Below are 7,949 nucleotides of genomic sequence, written 5' to 3'. Positions count from 1 at the left end.
GGAAGGCTCAAGAAACTCTGCAGAAGGCAGTTGTGGGATAACCTGCCCATAGGAGAAGTTTCTGACTCATTTCTATTAATTACTCAGACCTATTCTTCATTATTGGCTAATGCCCTGAGGCAGGAAAGTTTATATCCCTGCCAAACAGAATGGAATAAGTCCGTCTCAATCTACCACTGCTCGAGGGTACGGCACACACCATTGTGCCTGGATTGCCCAGGGTACGCACCAGCTTCTCACTCTCCTTCTCCTGCCTGCTAACGTGGCTCTCCAGTCGGGTCACCAACTTTTCTCCACCCCTTCTGTGGTCCCGATTGTCCCACACTACAAGTCCAAGAACTGTCTACCCCTTTAAGGGTCCCCTGGAGCTCACAAACAGAACAGACTCCCTGCTCCCCCTAGCAACTCTTCACCCCTGGCAGAAGGGCAATACCAGGCCTTTGAACCACGCTAGCTTTCAAAATAGCTCTTCTCAGATGTAAGTTTGCATCGACTTTTGTTCTGCCCTGGGGTAAATTTCACTTTATCGGGATTACAAAATCATCTCTCAATACACCTCCCTTATTAGGGTGATCATCAAAGCAGAACCATACACTTCTGTTAATTGTAGCATTGCTCATTGTTTGAATTGAAGGTTGGTGGCACAGGGCTTTCTAAGGGTTTGCAGTTACAACCTCAGCACTCACATCTCCATCCACGAGCACCTAAGAGAACTGAGGTCGTCTGAGAAAATGCAGATGATGTAGCCCACAAGAAGCACAGGAGAGATGGAGAAAAACCAGGACACGGACATGGGATGATATTACACCAATTCAGCCTCCGGCCAGCCATAGGATTCTGCATCATGAGATCAGTCTTCTGGTTTCGTTTCTGCTGCATTCCTCAGTTAGCCGCCTCTGTGAGTTAGGTGCCTAAACACTTGCTAAATCTGGCCTTGTCGGTAACAATTCACTCCTGCGCAGGGACCCAGTGCCTGGGCACTACTTAAGTCCCAAGGAGCCCTTGGTTAGAAGAGAATCAGGTCCGGCAAGAGGCTGTAAATCAGAGGAGGTATTACCCTGTGGTTCCCCTGCTAGTACCAACTAACGCCAGTCGGGTGTTCGGTAACCCTTCTCTTTGGAACAGCTCGACCTTTTCAGTCATGGTTTAATGCCTGACTTCATTGGGAAGTGGGAATGAATCTGAGGGAAATTCAGCGGTGGATCTGAGCATCAGTAACATGTACAACAATCCAGTCTGGTCTTTCAAATCCATGCTGATATTGGTTTGGGATATTCTGCCATTAAGCACTGCAATTTCAGGGAGCCTGTATTCTGAATACTCTGCACATCCACCCATAATGCATCTAATCTAATGCAACCTGAAATGAATGGGAGAGAATCATGGCAGAAGCACACCGTACTATTTCTTCCAGCGCTGCTCATTGACTGTGTTCGGGGTTGGTGGCACAGTGTTTTATAAAGGCCTGGACTTACAATCTTGAATCTATACCACCTCAGCAACCACATCTCCGTCCATGAGCAGCTAAGAGAAGGGAGATCTTATGGGAAAGTGCGGCCAAGAGAGCCCAAGTGAAGCACGGGAAGATGAAGAAAAGGCATCACGGACCAAGCAAGAGACCTCTGTGGAATGAGTTTAGGAGAATGCATACTCTCACCACCTGGAGGTCGTGTTTCCAGGTCTTTCTCCGGCGGGAATAGTTCCAGTAGTCAACAGAGCCGGAACGATTTACAGCTGGCTCAATAACTATACAATGGAATTTTATAGAAAAGAGAAACACCTAGCTGCTATAGAATGAAAATCGACACAGCTACAAATTCTGAAGCGAGAAATCATGACCTGACTAAGGCCTAGAAATGAGAGCCACTGAAATACATTTTTGAAGTGACTCTATTACTCAAACATGGGCATCTTCTATGAACAAAACATCAACATTGTAATCATACAACATTTTGCATATATAGAACTTTAATGACTGTTTGTGAAGTGGTTGGTATCCTCAGTTACCACTTACCATCTGACACGAGTGTTCTTATCCTTATTGTCTATGCAAATAAACAGAGGCAAATAAACTGTGCAGAAGGTCACCCAAAGAGTCCGTTGCAGAGACAGCAATAAAACCACATAGTCCGATTTCTCATGCCACACGCTACTCTCTGGGTTGAACATTAGTTGACCTCATTACGTGACGTTAATCAAGTGTTTTGTTAATAACATTTCGTGTTTTGGGCTTCCTCATATGCAATTTACATGACTCTAATGATTACGGCGACTCTATCGTATTCTTGTTTTGTTTGGCAAACTTCTGGACAAATTCTCTTCTGATCTAAGCATAAACAAAGACCAACTAAATAATGTGCTGATCCCCTTCAGTTTTGCCTTCTTTGTACATGGAGATACTAATTTGCCAAAGGAATGATCAGGATGTAAATTACATACATGTTCATTGGTGGCTTAAGATTATAAACTGCTATTTATAATTCAAATATTAAGTACTGCAGTGATAAGACACATGTCTCTTCCTGTGAAAAATCCAGCTGTTATTGTCAAACAAAATCTTAACTCCAGCCTCGTTTGCCTCAAAACATTTTTCCACCACCTCCAGCAACATGGACCCTTCACTTGTTCCACATTTTTTTTGCTGAGTATGTCAGTTACATAGTTCGTAATAGGCGGTGTAGGATAGTCAACTTGAAGTTAGAATTCCAATATAAAGTTTCCTCACTCCCATGCAGAAGAATCAGAAGATGTTTCCTCCAGAAACTTGTCAAAACAAAACAAAAAAAGAACTCATGAATGCGTCTCTCTATGGCAGGGGTTCTCAAAAATTAAGACAGCACCACAGGAGGTCGGCCTGAAGCCTGATCCCGCCCAAGCCCTGCTACCTGCGGTGTGGGGGCGGGGGCAAAGCGAAAGCCCCACTGCCCCAGGCCACAGGGACAAGGCCGAAGCCCGAGGGCAGAGGCCTATAGGCTTAGCCCCACCACCCAGGACTGAAGCCTTCTGGCTTTGGCTTCGGCTTTGGCCCTGGGCCTTAGCAAGTCGCAACCCACTTTGGGGTCCTGACCCACAGTTTGAGAACCACTGCTCTATGTATTACTCTCCTCTTTGTCATAGGTTTAGAATCCAAAAATGTGAAGGGCCTGACAGGGTCCAGGCTCAATGGGAAGCACGTGTTTTCAAGACTAATCCGTCTAATTCTGTCTCTGCAACTCATTTCCTGTTAGACCTTATTCTCAATGTGCCTGTGTTTATCCACGTAGATAACAGGGACAATATCACTTGTCATGGATGTTCCACTTCCTTGACACACTGGATAGCAACCCTCTTCGCAAACACTCATTAAGGCTTTTGATGTCTAAAGTATTGAATTATGATGATAATGATAGTTTATTCCTGAAAGACACCCTTGTATTGAGTAACAGCGTCACTTTACAAGGAATTAATATCTAGACCACAGATACTCAACCTTCATTGCACCATGACCCCCTTCTGACAAAAATTACTACATGACCCCAAGAGGAGGAACTGAAGCCTGAACCCACCCAAGCCCTGCTGCTCCAAGCAGGCATGGGGGGAAGCGGTCAAATGACCGAATGGCTCGGCAGCAGTTCTGCAGAAAAGGACCTAGGGGTTACAGTGGACGAGAAGCTGGATATGAGTCAACAGTGTGCCCTTGTTGCCAAGAAGGCCAATGGCATTTTGGGATGTATAAGTCGGGGCATTGCCAACAGATCGAGGGACGTGATCGTTCCCCTCTATTGAACGCTGGTGAGGCCTCATCTGGAGTACTGTGTCCAGTTTGGGGCCCCACACTACAAGAAGGATGTGGAAAAATTGGAAAGAGTCCAGCGGAGGGAAACAAAAATGATTAGGGGACTGGAACACATGAGTTAAGAGGAGAGGCTGAGGGAACTGGGATGTTTAGTCTACGGAAGAGAAGAATGAGGGGGGATTTGATAGCTGCTTTCAACTACCTGAAAGCGGGTTCCAAAGAGGATGGCTCTAGACTGTTCTCAGTGGTAGCAGATGACAGAACAAGGAGTAATGGTCTCAAGTTGCAGTGGGGGAGATTTAGGTTGGATATTAAGAAAAACTTTTTCACTAGGAGGGTGGTGAAACACTGGAATGCGTTACCTAAGGAAGTGGTGGAATCTCCTTCCTTAGAAGTTTTTAAGGTCAGGCTTGACAAAGCCCTGGCTGGGATGATTTAATTGGGGATCGGTCCTGCTTTGAGCAGGGGGTTGGACTAGATGACCTCCTGAGGTCCCGTACAACCCTGATATTCTATGATTCTAAGCTCAGGGTCTTCCAGCATGCCTTAAACTGATCAGATTTTAAATAAGTCTGATCTCAGCCCATAGCCGTAGCTAAGAAAGCCACATAGAATCATAGAATCATAGAATATCAGGGTTGGAAGGCACCTCAGGACATCTCCAGCTTTCCTGTCTTTCATCTGAGACTTTATCCGCTGCTTTTTCATGCAAGACAACAATTGTGTTTGGCTGTTATTGGATGCAGATCATGTGACTGATGCCAGAAACGTTCCAAGGTTTATCTCAAAGCCTTTATCAAACATAACTTGTTTTCACCCACCACCAGCCCTCACCTCAAACCAAGAGCAGCCCTGCAAGAGGAAGCACAGTGAGCTTCTGCCATGGTGATCACCCTCATCCCACAGCACTGGTGCCATAACTAATTGAATTTTTAATTAATCTGAGGGGAAACACGCCCCTAAGCAGAGGGTCAGCACAAAGGCCGGTGCAAATCTCAGGTCCCTGTTACGATCTTTTTTGGAACTGTAAGTGGGACTTCAGTGGTTCATAGGTCTTAAACTGTCCGTCTGACAGAGGGAAATTTCAAGCCACAGGGCCTCAATGTGCCGTCCTCCTTGCAAATTCCATGGGGGGAACTGCCCTTGGCCCCCAGTACATACCAACACATATCAGGGTCGCTTTAAAGGATCAAATTGGAGTCCTCTATGTGACAGGAGATTGTGCAACAGATACAGCTCTTAATAAGCTCCCAATTCATTCCCAGAGTAACTATGGTGGAAGCACTAGAAGGACACCAGAAATGAATTTGTCTCAGAAAACTTTTAAGATGAAGGAAACCTGCAGTGTGTCATATGCATGCCAAACCATGTGAGGTAGAAAACAACAATCCTGAAGATTGAAGCAACCAATTATATCCACTGAAGGAGTGACGTGCACAGCAAAATGTTTTTCTGACTAATTAAGACCTCAAGCAAAAGGGTGTCTCAGATTCTCCAGGCCATCTAACAACCTGTATAAAAGCCCTCGCAACTCAGGGTTCTTTAACCGCTTCTCTTGACGTCTCCTCCTCAGTGGGCTGGGTAAGTGCGATTTCACTGAATCTCTCCATAGCTATCCAGATGTCTCGTTAGTGCTCATTTCAATTTTGCATATAGACTCCAATTACTGTCTATCTTACGGGAGTTTCCACGAAAAAATCTTGATTATTAAGTTGCAGGCATTGGTGGATTCATGGTATAAAGCGAGGGTGGCAATTTTTTGCAGAACTACACAGGCATTTGGGACACAAGTTCAGGTTTATTTTCATAAAGAAACAGGCATTCGAATCCCTTTGGCAGCTTTGAAAAAGCTCATAAACCACTTTTAATTCAACAGCAGCTCAGGCAGATTGCTACATTAGATGGATCTCTGCTCTGAACCAGTTCGGCAATTTCTCTGTTCTTATGTGCTCTGCTAGCAATGATAGGTGCAGATCCCCAGCTGGTGTAAGTTAGCTTAGCACCATTCATCTCCGTTGAACAGTGGCGATTTCCGCTGGCTCGGGCTCTGGTCCTTAACGTTTTGTACTGACGAAGAATATTTTTCATACATACATGGTCAAGTATTGCTGACTCGCAAGCTTTAGAAGCCAAAGTACCACGCGCTCTCTCTTTCTATGTGGCCCCCATTTCAATGGGAACTGAGCTTTGACCCGTTTATTCCACTGGCTCTAAGGCATTATGGTGACTCTTTTCCTTTCTGTGTGTTTCAGGTTTAGTTCCAACGCATGGAGATGTTGTTCCACCACCAAAAAAAGATTTGCAAACCTTGGTGCTGTAAACCGTGGGGTTATGGGGACTCAAGCGGTTACGGAGGCGATTATGGACACTGGCCGCCATGCTGCTGGAAAAAGCCATTCAAGTGCTGCTACCCCTATCCCTACCCCTGCTGCTACCCCCACCCCTATCCCTGCGGCCCCACAAACCTGTATCCATGTTTCGCTGAGGAGGAATAGCCATGGAACAAGGAACAACCAACAAACGAAAAGCAAGATACCGATTCACGGCTGAGCTCATGGACAATGGCTTTGGGAAATGCTGAGTGCCCACAACTCCCAAGGGAGCTGTGAGTTCTCAGCACCGCAGGAAACCTGCACCAGATTTCTATGTGCCAGGGGACACTTTAGCACAGTTTCCTCTAATACCGCCATACTCTCTCCTTTACTCTAGCTATCTGACGGCCCGAATCTCAGCTCCATCATGGCCCCTTTCGGCCTCTCTGACAGTGTCAATGCAGCAGGGGCCTGTGAGTTCATACAAATGATATTTACACTCACTCGAAGGCTCTTTACAAACCAACGTCCTGGGACGTAAGTGTCAATGAGAATTAGGGCCTATGTTTTCTAGCCTTTCCATAAATATGTACCATTTGTTTCCAGTTTCAACACTGCTACAGAAGATGTATAACAGAGAAAGAACTTAGTCCTCTCCTGATATTGTGCTTTGTCTAATTAGACTGGGGCTGGGATAACACAATTAACTGAAAATGGCTGCAAACAGGATTTGATTGTCACACTCTACAGCGGCACCAAAGAAAGAAGAACATCTGATGGGAAATGCATCACCTGGGAGCAGTTCATTTGTTGTAATCCTGGAAAACCTGGCAATGTATTTTCTACTCTGCATTCGGTCTGTTCCTATGTAATCCTATCAGATTAGCATTAAAGGGATTCTGAAACACGATAGCAATCCTCTGGTTTCCATTCTGGTCCATTCCTCATTTTACAAACATCTATGAGTTAGATGCCAAATACTTTGTAAATGTGGGTAACAATTCACTCCTGCGCAGGGAACCAATGCCTGGGCACTGCTTCTGAACAACTGACTGATGCATAAACACTGACTCATTACTCCTCAGACCTCCTCTGCGACACAACTCTCTGCTTTTGTTAACTTCCACGGCTAGGGAAACTGAGGCACAGAGGCAGCCAGGGATTTGCTCACAGCTGCGGGAAGTGATTTGCTCAAGTTCACACAGTCAGGCCCTGGCAAAACCGGGATTAAAACTCACAATTTCCAGACTCCCAGCCTTTCTGATTATTTCCTCAGACTCTGTTACCCCTCCATGGAAACCCCCTCATGTCTTGCTGGTGTGATGACTTACAGCTCTCCGGCCGTACATGTGATTTAAAGATAATATACCTTTGCCCTCTAATATGGGACCCGTAATATGGCCACATTCTTTGAAATACAGAAACACAAGACTTTCCACTTTGACCCAATCAATGACCCAGCTAGTCCAGGTTTCAGAGTAGCAGCCGTGTCAGTCTGTATCCGTAAAAAGAAAAGGAGGACTTGTGGCACCTTAGAAACTAACACATTTATTAGAGCATAAGCTTTTGTGAGCTACAGCTCACTTCATCGGCTCTGACAGTGACCAACAACAGCTGCTTCAGAGGAAGGCTCAAGAAACTCTGCAGAAGGCAGTTGTGGGATAACCTGCCCATAGGAGAAGTTTCTGACTCATTTCTATTAATTACTCAGACCTATTCTTCATTATTGGCTAATGCCCTGAGGCAGGAAAGTTTATATCCCTGCCAAACAGAATGGAATAAGTCCGTCTCAATCTACCACTGCTCGAGGGTACGGCACACACCATTGTGCCTGGATTGCCCAGGGTACGCACCAGCTTCTC

The 7,949-nt window shown here is 45.5% G+C and overlaps 1 long non-coding RNA gene across 1 annotated transcript; it reads left to right on the top strand.

Moving 5' to 3' along the window:
• Nucleotides 1–5,314: 5,314 nt before the first annotated feature.
• LOC311512738 lies at nt 5,315–6,997 on the top strand. The gene is made up of 2 exons (XR_014709550.1): nt 5,315–5,356; nt 6,028–6,997. It is a non-coding gene; the product is annotated as an uncharacterized lncRNA (long non-coding RNA).
• Nucleotides 6,998–7,949: the final 952 nt, after the last annotated feature.

This window comes from Lepidochelys olivacea, assembly GCF_965140295.1.
Source record: "Lepidochelys olivacea isolate rLepOli2 genome assembly, chromosome: 24".
In the NCBI taxonomy this organism is placed as follows: Eukaryota; Metazoa; Chordata; order Testudines; family Cheloniidae; genus Lepidochelys; species Lepidochelys olivacea.
The sequence above is the reverse complement of the archived record's forward strand: the minus strand, read 5'-3'. Positions and strand labels throughout refer to the sequence as shown.